We start from the raw sequence: 13,854 nt of genomic DNA, 5'->3' as shown, positions 1-13,854 counted from the left end.
GCAGGGTCTCATGCAGCCCAAGATAGCCTCAAACTGTTTTCGTAGCTGAGGATGACCTTTAACTGCTGGCCCTCCTGCCTTTGCCTCCTGAGTGCAGGGATTACAGGAGTACACCCCCACACCCAGGTGAAGAAGTGCTGAGGATCGAACCTGAATTCTAGGCAAGTACCCTGATGAATGAACCCCACCCCAGCCTTACCCTTGCCTCTTGAAAGGTGACTTTGAAGTTCTTCTCACCTTGATCCCTTGATTTTGAGTTCAGGTAAGCAATTTGACATGGTCAAAGTGATGTTGGTTGACCTGACTCCAGCAGAGATTTGAAAAGCCCCTTGTGTGGAGATTTCTTCATCTCTCGTTCTTCTTTTAACTTGAGCACAAGTCTGGAGACTGTATAGCAAAACAAAATCATCTTAGTTTCCCTTGTCAAGGATACCTGAGGTCATTCTACTGGTAATTGACTCACAGACAAGAACAAGCCCAGCCCAGTCTAGAAGAGCAGCCCAATTGGGATCAGCCTAAATTGTCAACTGCAAACTTGTGAGCTCAAAAAATACCCAACTTAAAGCTACTGAATCTGGAGGCTGTTTATTATACAGCACTACTGTATAACTAAGTAGTTGACAACCAGGTTAAAAGATAGGATATCAGCCATTAAAATATACAAGGCTTATCAGTATTTGCTGATGTGGAAAGATATCCATTCACATTAACTAAAAACACGGCAAAAACTGTGCTTAAAGGCTAGAGAGATAGCTCAACAGTGCAGTACTTGTTGCTCTATATAAAAACCTGAGTTTGACCCCTCGCACCACTTAAGAAGTTCTTGGACTTGTAATCCCAGTGTGAGGGGAGACAGAGATAGCGCAGCCTGGCCTATTTAGTGATTCCCAGTCACAATGAGAGACTATGACTCAAAACACAAGATGGATGGGTGTGAGGAACACCACCTATGGGTGACCTCTAGCCTCTATACACACACACACACACACACACACACCTGCACACCTATGAAGATGTGCGCACACACACATACACACACACACACATATTGGTGCTTAAGGTCTAAACTATTTTTTACAAATTTTGAGAATTCTTTTCTGTATTCCTATTCTGTATTCCTTAAATTATTAAAATGTATACATGTATCTTTACAGACAAAAAAAACACTTGGAAATATCAACAAAGACTGTAGCTATCTACATTTTTCAAAATATAGCCTTCCAATCCTAGGGAAATTGCTCTCTGTGTCCCTGCTATCAACCCTAGAATGGAATGCGACCTTGAGTTCTTATTTGCACAGGCCCAGGAGATTTGATCCCACGCCAATGGGTGGGAGAGTGGGCACAAAGCCCCAGAGAGACGGTTCATGAAAATCCTAGAGAAGAAATCCTCCTTCCCAACTCTCTACAGAGGAAGGAAATTAGCCGTGGAACAAACCCCAGCCATGTTTTTAGAAATCCTTCAGTGTAAGTCATAATATTTTGGGAGTGAGATTTACTTTAGAATATTTTAATAACTCTAGCACTGTGACTAGAAGTCCTTTGTAGCTGGTCTCAGGGGCCTTCCTGGGATGCTGCACTTAATGAGGTTTATAATTCAATATAACTACATCTGCATCTTTAATTATGCCTAACATTTAATCTTCATTGCTCCACTTGAATTGGAAGAGCTAAAATTAGGCCTGCTGTAGTTTAATCTGACAATAAACATCCATGACATTTAGAGCAAAAATGTACTCATTTCATTAGAGTAGCCGACACATTTACCATTTGCCTGAACTGAATAAACACTCTCACAGCCCTCCTGACTGTAGCAGAGATCACTGTTTAAAGGATCTTCCTGTAGACTTCTGGACGCTGACGTGGACAAGGGCTTGGAAGCTAAGTACCAAACACCATAATTTTACAATCAAGAACACTGACTGAACTTTAACGTTAAATTGACTGGCCCAAGAACATAGAGCAAATTAACAGGTGGAGTATGTTATAGGAAATAAGACCCAGGACCTAACAGGTCTCAGAACACTGGGGCACTAAACACTAGAGAGCCCGTTTAAGACAGAGAGTGGGAATCAGACTTACTGATTTAAAGCTGGGGCAGTGGCTAAAGAACATGTCACTAGACAGTACTAGGACTGTCCCTGACATCAGGAGAGGGTACAGAAAGCATCCTCCAGCAACAGGGGGACCGCATCACCTGCAGCCTCGGTGGCAGCAACTGTGACATGCTTCCTACCTGCCCACCATAAGACCTGATTCTTCACCACAAGTCTTCACTTTGAAGTGGGCCCCCGAGCTGGTGAAAGTTACTGCAAAATCACTCATGAGAAGAGAGTAAGACAGCAGAGAGGGGGAGACAAAGCAAGACATTTAAGATGAGCCTGGAAACCAAAGCTACCAAGTGATAAGAAAGACAGCATGGCTAACTGGGAGTGCTGCATGCTCACCACAAAACGAAAATAATGGAGCAGTCTAAAAATGATAAGGAAGTAACTATGTTGACAACCTTAAGGAGATGACATTATGAAAGAATGGGCTCTAACAAAACAGAAACAACTAACTACAAAACAAAAATGGACCACATGATGGCAAAAGCAATTTCTTTAGGGCATGAACATGGCATGGCCGTTGGCCATTAAATGTAGGTTGCTATGGTGACCTTACATAACACTTGGCCCTGTAGTCATGGCAACAAAATAAGCAGAATAATGCAACGTTAGCTAGGGCTACGGTAATGACAATGGCAGGGGCTGTTAACAACCCCCTAGTAAGGGGAATGTCACAGGACCCTCACCTGAAATTCCACTTAGTACCTCCTTCTGCTCTTCTTGGATGTGATCTTGAAAGGTGAAAGGTTAACTAAAGATGTGATTCTCTGATGCAGCTGGTGAGCTGGTGATAAGTGGGCCTTGCCAATGGTGCAGCTGTTTCTGAGTTTTCAACACTCTTATAAGTAACTCCCAACCATGCTCCTGTAAGAAAGCCCAATCTACTCATTGGCTCACCGAGGCAGACTTGAGTAGAATCATTGCCCTATCTGGGGTGCATATATGAAAGTTTACATCTCCTGAGGAACAGTAACATAGCAGGCCAAGTTTTAAACAGCCAGAAATCCTGGAATGAAAAATGTGAAGTCATTGAGGCTACTTGAGCTGCAGGGGAGGCTGGGAAAGGCTTTGGGAACATGTCCAGGATAGACAAACTGAAGCCTATAGAAGTCTATGAAGATGAGAAGCATCCCTGACTGGGTGGGATAACTTCTGTGACCACCCAACACTGAGCTGCATCCCTCATAGACCAACAACTCTAGCGCTTCAGGTTACAAAAAGCTGAACAGAAGGTAATCCCCTGCTCTCAGGGATCAAAGAGAGCAGCTACTCTGTGCCAAAGCAAAAGAAATGAGGTAAGGCCAGTTTTTATTTTATTTATGCCTATGGGAGTTTTGCCTGCAAGCTTGTCTGTGCACCACATACCTGGTACCCACAGAGGCCAGAAGAGGATATCAGATCCTCTTGAACTACAAACAGTTGTGAGCCACCATGTGGATGCTGGGAATCTGAGTGCCGTGTGCTATTACTTGGGGCCATGGTGTCAACTGAGCCAGGATTGCCACAGAGAGCCATATCTGGGTCCATAGCTCCTGATACCATCAAAGGTAAGGCCGACACTAGGGGTCTGAGGCCATTTTGGTGTTTGAGGGCCATGCTGCTACAGGGGCCATGATGACATCCAAGCCCAGGCTGTACCAATGGCTACGTCTGGGTCCGTGGTCCTACCACAGACAAGTTCTATGTTGATGTCTATCACACATGGTACCACCAAAGACCACACAGATGCCCAGGGAGGAAGGGAGCAAGCAAGCAAGCACTCAGAAGGAAGCTGTGTCAGATTCCAACCTTTCTGTAAAAGATGGCAATAAAGGACCTGGAGACAGCCCTTCCACTTTCAGTTCACATACTCAAAAGTAATTGATAATAAATGAAATCAGTGCAAATGTGTCATAAATGATCTCAAGTGCTGGGCCCACCTTTCATGGACTAAGCTACTTATCATGCTATGGAACAGAGCAGCTTTTTAACTGGTATCTTCTTATTCAACAAAGTTGAAACAAATAACCCCAAAGATTGCAGTTTGTTCATTAGCCATTTTTTCCCTGGTCTTTTAGGACAGGATATCACTATGTAGCCCACATTGGTCTGATTTAGCTATCTATGTAGCTGAGGTTGGCCTTGAATTTGTAATTCTTTTGCCTCTACCTCCCAACTACTGGAATGACAGGCATACACCATCATGCCAGACTTAAATTAACATTTCTGTACTAGAGTGAATATCTATATGTAATATGTTTAATTTTCCTTAAACCAGTTCTAACAGGTTCCTATATTAATTAAAAAATTAATTCAATAAACATTAAATTTTGAGGTGAAATGAAATAATCCTGGGCTCAGCAGTATACGAAATCTCTGTACCAGGAAGTCAGAGACAGGCGGATCCTCGAGGTTCCCTGGGCAGTCAGTCTAGTAGAAAGGCAAGCTCCAGAGTCAGTGGGAGATCCTGCCTCAAAAAAAAGAGAGAGGAACAGGGGAAGACACCTGATGTCGACAACTGCCCCTCACAAATGTTCACGCATATGCACCTGCATATATGAGCATAAGCACATATGCACACGCACGCACACACGCACACTCCCATAAAGAGGAGGGGAAAAACAGATGTCTCTGATGACTTCATGAAGTTCAGTGTCCCACAGTTCTAAAACCCATTGCCTGGGCTGGAGAGATGGCTCAGTGGTTAAGAGCACTGACTGCTCTTCCAAAGGTCCTGAGTTCAATCCCCCAGCAACCACATGGTGGTCCACAACCATCTGTAATGAGGTCTGGTGCCCTCTTCTGGCTAACTGCATACAAAATAAATAAATATAAAAAAAAAATAAAAAAAAAAAAAATAAAACCCATTGCCTGCATGAACATCCACTCAGGCAATACCATAAAGTTCCTTAAGTCAGTCAACGTGACTTTATTGTCATTGTTAGCTTTAGTTTGGGTTTGGTTTTTTGTTTGTTTTTTGGGGTTTTTTTTGTTATTTTTAGTTCGAGTTTGTTTTGTTTTGTTTTGCTTAGTTTTTTAAATTTTTTGTTTTGAGGCAGGGCCTTATTAGCCTTGAATTTATTATATAGCTCAGGTTGGCCTCAAACTTGTGGCCCTCCTACTTCAGTATCCCTAGTGCAAGGATTATAACCATGTCTCACCTTTTCCTATACAAGTGGACTTGTTAAATGCAGCTTTTTAAAAAAAATCCCAGTGGCTGCTACACCCTTCCCCAGCACCTTGAGTATCCCAATAAGCTCCAAGGAAAAAAATAATTCCTGCCTCTCCACCCTCCACTCACCCAGCCTTCCTCAAATGGCCACCGGCTGGCATTATTGATCTTTATTGAATTGAATCCCAAGAGGCCTCCAATTTCACAGAAGGCTGTTCTGTAGTGTTGTGAGTCAGCCTTGGGAAGCACAGGCCCAGCGTGGAGGCCACTTGCAAAGGAATCTGGTCCCCAGCCCCTCCTTCCCTTCCTCCTACACAAAGGGCAGCTTTACTCAGGAAGCTGTGCTCTCTGATTGATTTCTAACCACAGCAGCAGGTTCCTGCACTGTTGCATGCTGCTTCTGGCTACTCACTTGGAATCACAGCAGCTGAGAATTTGCAATTAGCTTCATTCTACCAGCATGAAATAGAAATACGCCGCCGCAGAGGCTGGGCTTTGGAGAGGCAGGAATCTGGGGTCTTTCTCGCCTCTCTATGAACACCAGTCTCTGTTACACTGTCATCTGGAAGTCTGAGCACTGAAGACTGTGGTGTCACCATCTTCCTGTAAAAGAAAGACAGGCAGAGTGAGAAAGCTTCCAGGGAAGGACAAAGGAGCAGCCTGCCCATTAAAAGTCAGCACAGTCACTTCAGCTGGCAAAGAACATGATGTTAATGACCATAAGCCATGCATACCACCATGGTGGCCACATATTTTTTTTTACCCTCTGTGTTTTATTAAGTTTTGACATCCTAGGGTTTTGCTGATGCTGGAGAGCCTGTCCCTTTGAGGGAAAGGTTCATAGAGATAGTTAAGACTGGCCTACAAACATCCGGGTTAGGGTTTCTATTGTTAAGAAAAACACCAATGACCAAAAGCAATATGGGAAGAAAAGAGTTTGTTTCAGCTTAGAGCTTGGAGTCTATTACCAGAACAGGAACTCCAGGCAGAAACATGAAGGTTCTGATGCAGAGGCCATGGGGGAGTGACTTGCTAAGGCTGCTTTTTTTTTTTTTCTTTTCATTTTTGCTGCTGCTGCTGATGGTGGTAGTGGTTTTTTGTTGGGTGTTTTTTGTTTGTTTGTTTTTTGTTTTGTTTTTTTTCAAAACAGGGTCTCTCTGGGTAGCCTTGGCTGTCTTGGAACTCATTCCACAGATCACGCTGGCCTCAAACTTACAGAGATCTGCCTGCCTCTGCCTCCCGAGTGCTGGTATTAAAGGTATGCACCACCACCCAGCTAAGACTGTCTTCTTATACCATGCAGTACCATATCCCTAAGGATGGCACCACCCACAGTAAGGTGGACTCTCCAACATCAATCACCAATCAAGAAAATGCTCCATAGGCCAATCTTATGAAGGCATTTTCTCAATTAATATTCTTTCTTCCCAGTTATCTTAGTTAGGGTTTTATTGCTGTGAAGAGACACCATGACTATGGCAACTTTTATAAAGGAAAACATTTAATTGGGGCTGACTTACAGTTCAGAGGTTTAGTCTATTATCGTAGCAGGAAGCAAGGAGGCATGTGGGCAGGCACAGTGCTAGAGAAGGAGTTGAGAGTTCTACAACTGGATCTACAGGCAGCAGAAGAGATTGAGCCACTGGCCTGGCTTGAGCATCTGTGACCTCAAAGCCAGCCCCCAGTGGCATACTTCCTCCAACAAGGCCACACCTCCCAATAGTGCCAGTCCCTATGAGCCTATGGGGCCATTTTCACTCAAACTTCCACATCAGCTATGTCTAGGTTTGTGTCAAGACAAAAACCAACCAGTTATCCTTCATACACAAGCCAACCAACCCAAATTACCTAATCATCTTAACAGCCCTCATACACCAAGGCAGCACTGACTTTCCCATGCCTGAGGTCAGCCCAGAGACAGGTACCCAGCAACCAGACACCAGCTTTTTAGCCTGGAACCCCCAGTGTTATGTAAATTTACTCAACCTTGGTTTTCCTTGCCAATACCCCAGTGAAGACTCACTATGGCCTTGTACCCTTTGCTTTCTTACTAACCTAGGTGCTTCCTCCTGTGTCCTTGGGCAGTTTAGCATGTCTGTCTTCTTGAGAACTGCAATATGTTCTTCTTCCAAGTTCCTTTTATATTTCTCATCTTACCCCATCTGATTAAAACAAAATCCCAGATACAGTTAAAGGAAAACCCAGTCAACTGTAGGGTACTCTATGCTAAGTACACTTGCATGCCCTGTCTTAAGCAATGTCTACCATATTACAATACAGGAATCATTAGCTCTATTCTGTATGTGAGGAGGACAGAGCTCACAGGTTGATTAACTTGCCAACGCTGGCTGGCAGGGAGACTGATCCTGAGCTAAAAATGTCACCATAGTCTTCTTTTTAAGATGTGTAAGAAATTTTGAAGATGGTATATGGTGGGAGAATTGGGAATTGTTGATAAAACATTAAATATCTTTATTTTAGAATGGAAACATATTAGTGGAAATAAAACATGTTAAGTAAACATATTCAAAATACGTAATCAGGTGTTTTCTATCTCAAATGCCCGGTCCCAAATAATTGACTCAGAGGCTGAATTATAAATGATCGGCCACAAGCTCAGGCTTATTACTAACTGGCTCTTACAACTTAACCCATTTCTATTAATCCATGTACTGCCCTAAGGCTTGTGGTCTTTACCTCTTTCCCATTTTGTATGTCCGAGTCATTCTCCATCTGGCTGGCAGCTTCTCTGACTCCACCTTTCTTCATCGCATCATTCTCAGTTTGGCTGTCCCACCTAACTTTATCCTCTTCAGTTATAGGCCAGTCCGCTTATTTATTAAACCAATCACAGTAACAAATCTTCACACTGCACAAAAGGATTTTCCACAGCAAAAACAGATATTGGCAAAAAAAAAAATGGACATTATGAGGAGCTTGCCAATGTCAAGCATCAAAGCCTTTGGCTTTCTCATGCTGTTAAGCAAAGGTGAACCCTGTTAGAATGCGGCCTACTGGGACAGAGTCCAACCTAGGGCATCTCTCTATGGTATCCCAGATACACGGACATGAGCTCTTCGTTAAGTGGCTAGTTACATCTCAGATACAGCAGGCTTAATGATGCCCCCATTGTATTGATCACAAATAGTTTATAAGGACATTATCAATTGGGGCTGGGTAATTCTTAGTTATGGAGAAATGCCCTGTGAACTGTAGGGTATTTAATATTACTCCTGGTCTTTACACTGGATTCCAGAAGCATCTCCCCATAGTCTTCTAAGTCATGAAAACTAGTAACAGCTCCAGATATTGCTAAATGTGTACAAAACCACCCCCTCCCTCCACTGAGAACCACTGAGTTAGACAAAACCATCCATGACTCGATCCTGCATCATCTGTTCTAACTGTGGCCACCAGTATCAGAGAGAAAACCCCAGGACTCAGGTTATGGAGTTTAACTTTGTGGTCAGGGATGAATTTACGGCTGTCACTGTATTCTAACTCTCTGCTCCTACTATAGAGGGGAAAAAAAAATAAAGACAGGACTCCGTTATGTTAAAGAGAAGCCAGGTAAAAGCCATATGTTCTTTCATTTCCCTGGGTACCTGGAGTTAGGAATGAGAAGGACCTTGGACCACAAATTCTGAAACATAGGACTCAGGGCCAGTGTGGCGCTTAAGGCTACTTGCTTTTGAGTGAGTCTTCTTTTCCTTCATTAGCCTCAGTTTTAACTTCTAGTTTGGAGGTTGTGTTTCCATTCCAGTTTGTCCATTCAGCGAAGATCCTAGAAATGATGAAGGATAAATTATGATTCATCAGCTTTACAAGGCTGAATTCCCAATTGGGAAACAGATTTAGGTAAGAAAGAGTCAGTTGTTTGTCAGCTCCTAGTCAGGCTGAGAAGACCATGAAACTCAGGAGGGAAATCTCACCATAGTACAGGAAGAGGGCAATTATTGCCCTCATATGACATGGGGAAATGCTGACCAACACTAGTTCCAGACATTCCTAGACTAGATATTTTGTGAGCATAAGACTATGTGACTACTGCTCCATTGGGGCACACTAAGACAAGAACTGTTGAATCTTATTAACAAAGCATCCCCTAGCCTCAGGTTCATCCCAATATTTGCTACAACCGAATCAAAACAGGCCTATTTCAAGACCTGTGTCAGCCCAGGGCTGCATCTAAAAAAAAAACCCAAGTACAATTCCTTAAAATTTCCTTGGAAAGGAACTGCTACACACCTCAAGAGAAAGATAATGTTAGCTACTTTGCCCAACACTGTGACAGAAAGGAGGAAGGATTTTATTTTGAGTGGGAACAGTTCATCACAGTGAGAAAGGCATGCAGAATAACCAGCTCCTGAGAAGGGGATGGGACAGAAAGCCTAGGCTAGAACTCTCAAGCCCCACTCCTACATCCCTATGCCTGCCAGATAGGCCCCATGACATAAAGGTTCCACAACCTCTCAAAACAATACCATTACTCTCCCTATCCCCAAAGCCTCTGTCTTCTATCTTTCATTGTGCCATTGCTAAGAGTGTTGCAAAATCACAGTTAGAAAGGAAACTAAATATGGAAAAAGCAAGAACAAACAGGACTGACAAGGGTGAACTGAGCAGCACAGGGACACCATGAAAGCACAGTGAAAGACTGAGTATATGGCTCAGTTGATAGAGTGCCTAGCTGGCACTCAGGAAACCCTGCGTTCACTCCTCTAGACTGCATAAATCTGTCATAATGACACACTCCTGTAATCTCAGTTTGCAAGAGGAGGAAGAGGCGAGGGGATCAGAGATTCAAGATCATCCTCATCTGCATAGTGAGTTGGAGGTCATTCTGAACCACATGAGACCCTGTCTGAAAATAATAGGTGAAGGAGGAGGAAAAAGAGGAAGATGAGGAGAGGAGAGGAAAAAAGAGAAATCTCATTACAAAGTATATGGGGGAGGGGGCACTGGACCTCACAATGCCAGTCTTTATGAACTGGATGGTGAGCTACAGAAAAAGCTTCACCCTCGGCCTATGTAGGACAAGAAGGAGGGAAACAACATGATGTTGACCTGCAGCTTGGAAAAGATAAAAAAAAAAAAAAAAAAAAAGGTGCTGCAGAGTAGTCAGGGAAACTAGGGTCAGGTGCCGCCCATACCAGCTAGTATTCCTGGAACCTCGCTGACCGTCAGAATGTAAAACAATCTACCTGCAACTCTGCATCTATTGTTCAAGATTTATGAACAATGTCTCTTGTGGCCTACACTAGCCTAGAAGCATGGGAAAGAGAATTCTGGGAAACAGGGCTCCAGTTCAGCCAAACTGAAGGAAAGCAGAGCTACCAGAAATGGTGTGGGCTGGCAGGATGCGTGCAAGAGACCTGGAAGAACCCCAAAGGTAAAAATAAACTACTCAGACCAACTAGCCTCATATTGCAAAGTCAGGAAATGAGAATGCAAGGGCAAGCGTAAAGACTAATTACCCAGTTCTACTTCAACTTCAAGGTGGGTGGACTGCAAGATGGACGGGACATGCAAAGCAAACTACAATCTAATGTCCCCAACTCCAATACTGATGACCAGATGAAGGAGGAGGCACAAGTTTGGGATGGAATCATCACAGATAAACTGCACCCAAGGAAGATTGCAGTGCAGCCACACTATAGGAAGAACCTCAACGGTCAGCTGCAAAACAGACATGTGTGCTCTAAAAAGTAATCAAAACAAACGCTATGCATCAATCTCCATAATTAAATACAGTGAAGCAAGCAAAGAATAAGAACATTAACAAAAGTGAGAAAAGTCAGTAACAAACAATAGAAGCAGATCCCCAGGTGACCTCGTCATTAGGAATTAATGGGTAAAAAATTTAAATTAGCATTATAAACATGCTAAATATGCTATAGGTCAAGCCTGATAATGATGGCTGGATAAATAGCTTATTCCTACCTAAATACAGACTTGAAGAATTAAATCAAAATTTTATAACTGAAAGTAATAACAATATAGATGGCCCATTTAACAGTTTTTCAGTTTTGTAATGATGACAGCATTTCCATATGGTACCCAATGCTGTTCTCATTAAACTGCACAAGCTAATCAATACTTTATTATAAGACAGACCTCGTGTTGGATGGTTTTTGTTGTTATTTTGCTGGTTTTTTAAATAATTTTTTTAGATATGAGTACTCTGTCTCCATGTATGCCTGCATGCCAGAAGAGGGCATCAGATCCCATTACAGATGGTTGTGAGCCACCACACGGTTGCTGGGAATTGAACTCAGAACCTCTGAAAGAGTACCCAGTGCTCTTAACTGCTGAGCCATCTCTCCAGCCTCATGTTGGATGGTTTTACCCAACCATAGGCTAATGGAAGTGTTCTGAACACATTTAAAGTAGGTGAGGCTAAGCTGTGATATTCGGTAAGGTGAGTTAAAGGCATTTTACATTCACTCTTCTTAACTTATGATGGGCTGATCAGGATATAACCCCATCTTAAGTAGAGGAGCATCCAGATATGGTCAGGTGCAAAATAGAAACTATAGCGGTAGCACAGAAGATGGGGAGAAAAGGTTCTGTTCATGAATCCAATACCTTGACAAAGTGTAGATGCATAGTTGATCCTTAGAGACTACAAGACAAAAGTAGTAAGAGATGTGACTGAAAGTCACATCAAACATACTTAAAACTATAAAATACATGTGTTTAATCCAAGATAAGACATAAAAGCATAAACCACAGAAAACTAACTCAGTTGGTAGCTGGCTCACAACCATCTATAATGGGATCTGATGCCCTCTTCTGTCATGCAGGCATTCATGGATATAGAATATTCATACCTAAGAAATATATTTAAAGAAACAACAAAACTAGGAAAATAGCTCAGTTGGTACAGTGTTTGCCCAGTATGTGTAAAGTCATGGGTTCAATCCCCAGACATAAACCAGATGCGATAGTACATGCCTCTAACCTCAGCATGTGGAACGTGGAGGCAGGAGGATCATAAGTTCAAGTTCATGCTTGGTTACATAGTGAGTTCAAGGCTAGCCTGGGCTACATAAAACTCTAACCCAAAATAGGAAGAAAAAAAAAGAAAGCTAGTTAGTAACTTACATTTCATCAAAATTAAAACTTTCCATTTCTTTGGAAAATATTCTTAAGCAAGTTATAAACTAGAAGAAAATATATAAAGAATACATAGCTGATAAAAGATTTAGGTTGTATATATTACTACACACATTTAACCCCCAGGATTTGGAAGACAGAGGCAGGCAGATTTCTATGAGTTCAAGACCAGATCAATGTACAGGAAGTTACAGTCCAGGCAAGGCAACAACAACAAAAAATTTTTTTAAGATTTGTATCTAGAATATAAAAAAAATTGCAACTCAAGCAGAAGATCGCACCATTTAAAGAAAAAAATAAAATATTTGAACAGATATTTTGTGTGGAAGGGGCAAATATACACATGAAAATATGCTCAACATCATTCTCATGGGAAAAGACTAGCAAAATCTATGCTCATGAGCCACAGAATCTGTATTAAAATGGATAAAATTAAAAGCTATCAGGGCTGGAGAGATGGCTCAGTAATAAAGAGCATTTGTTGCTCTTGCAGAGGACCCAGATTCGGCTCCTAGGATCCATATGATGGCTCACAACCAATTATACCTCCAGCTCCAGGGGATCCAATGCTCTCTCCAGAGCTCCTAAGACACCAGGTACATATGTGGTGCACAGACATACATGCAGACAAAATACTCATACACACAAAACAAATAAAATTTAATTTAAAAATGAATAAAGTTAGAATGATTGATAATACTGTTTGGTGATAATGTGGAACAATTAGGATTCTCAGTAGGAACATAAAATGGTACAATCATTTTGGGAGATATAAAATATATTGTAAAGTTTAACTTACAACCTAGTAATATAGGTCCTATATTTATTATACAAATGAAATTTTTATACAAATTAAAGTACATAGATGTTTCCAAACATTCATAATAGTCCCATACTGACACACTCTGTGTTGATGTTCTGTTAACCAGCTCACAAAAATGCACACAAATTGTGGGTGTGTTCATACAAAGAAATGTTATTCAACTAAAAAAAAAAAAAGCAAAAGGCAGAGCCAGTAAGGGTAAAGGCCTTACCACATCAGCCTGACTGCCTCAGTTTGATGCCCAGAACCCACATAAAGGTGGACAGAGAGAACTGACTCCACAAAATTGACCTCTAACCTCCGTAAGTACACCATGGCATGTGCACATGCACCCACATGCCTACACACTCATACATACAATAAAAAGGAAAAGCATTATTGGTAAAACTGTGTGTGTAGTTTATGTATATCTGTGTGTGTATCTGTGTGTAAGAACATGACGACCAGTGGTCGATATCAGGTGTTTTTTCTCTACTGCTTTCTACCTTATCTTTTGAGACACAGTCTCTCACAAAGGTCACTGATTTGGCTAGACTGATGGCCCAGCAGTTCCAGAGATCAGCTTGTCCTCAGAGCTTCCAGCACTAAGGTTGTAAATGCATACCACAACATGCCCAGTTTTTATGGGGGTGCTGCATACCCAAATCAAATCCT

General features: G+C 42.1%; 1 long non-coding RNA gene across 1 annotated transcript; it reads right to left on the bottom strand.

The window, feature by feature from the left end:
• Positions 1 to 243: 243 nt before the first annotated feature.
• Positions 244 to 8,121, bottom strand: LOC126505705 (uncharacterized). The gene is made up of 4 exons (XR_007592965.1): positions 7,956 to 8,121; positions 7,314 to 7,420; positions 5,671 to 5,861; positions 244 to 387 (listed from the first exon to the last, which is right to left on the bottom strand). It is a non-coding gene; the product is annotated as an uncharacterized lncRNA (long non-coding RNA).
• Between the last annotated feature and the right edge of the window lie 5,733 nt (positions 8,122 to 13,854).

Source organism: Alexandromys fortis, unplaced genomic scaffold, assembly GCF_014885135.2.
Source record: "Alexandromys fortis isolate MF-2015 unplaced genomic scaffold, M_Fortis_MF-2015_v1.1 scaffold_16, whole genome shotgun sequence".
In the NCBI taxonomy this organism is placed as follows: Eukaryota; Metazoa; Chordata; class Mammalia; order Rodentia; family Cricetidae; genus Alexandromys; species Alexandromys fortis.
Note: the sequence above shows the minus strand (reverse complement) of the source record. Positions and strands in the feature narration are given on the sequence as shown.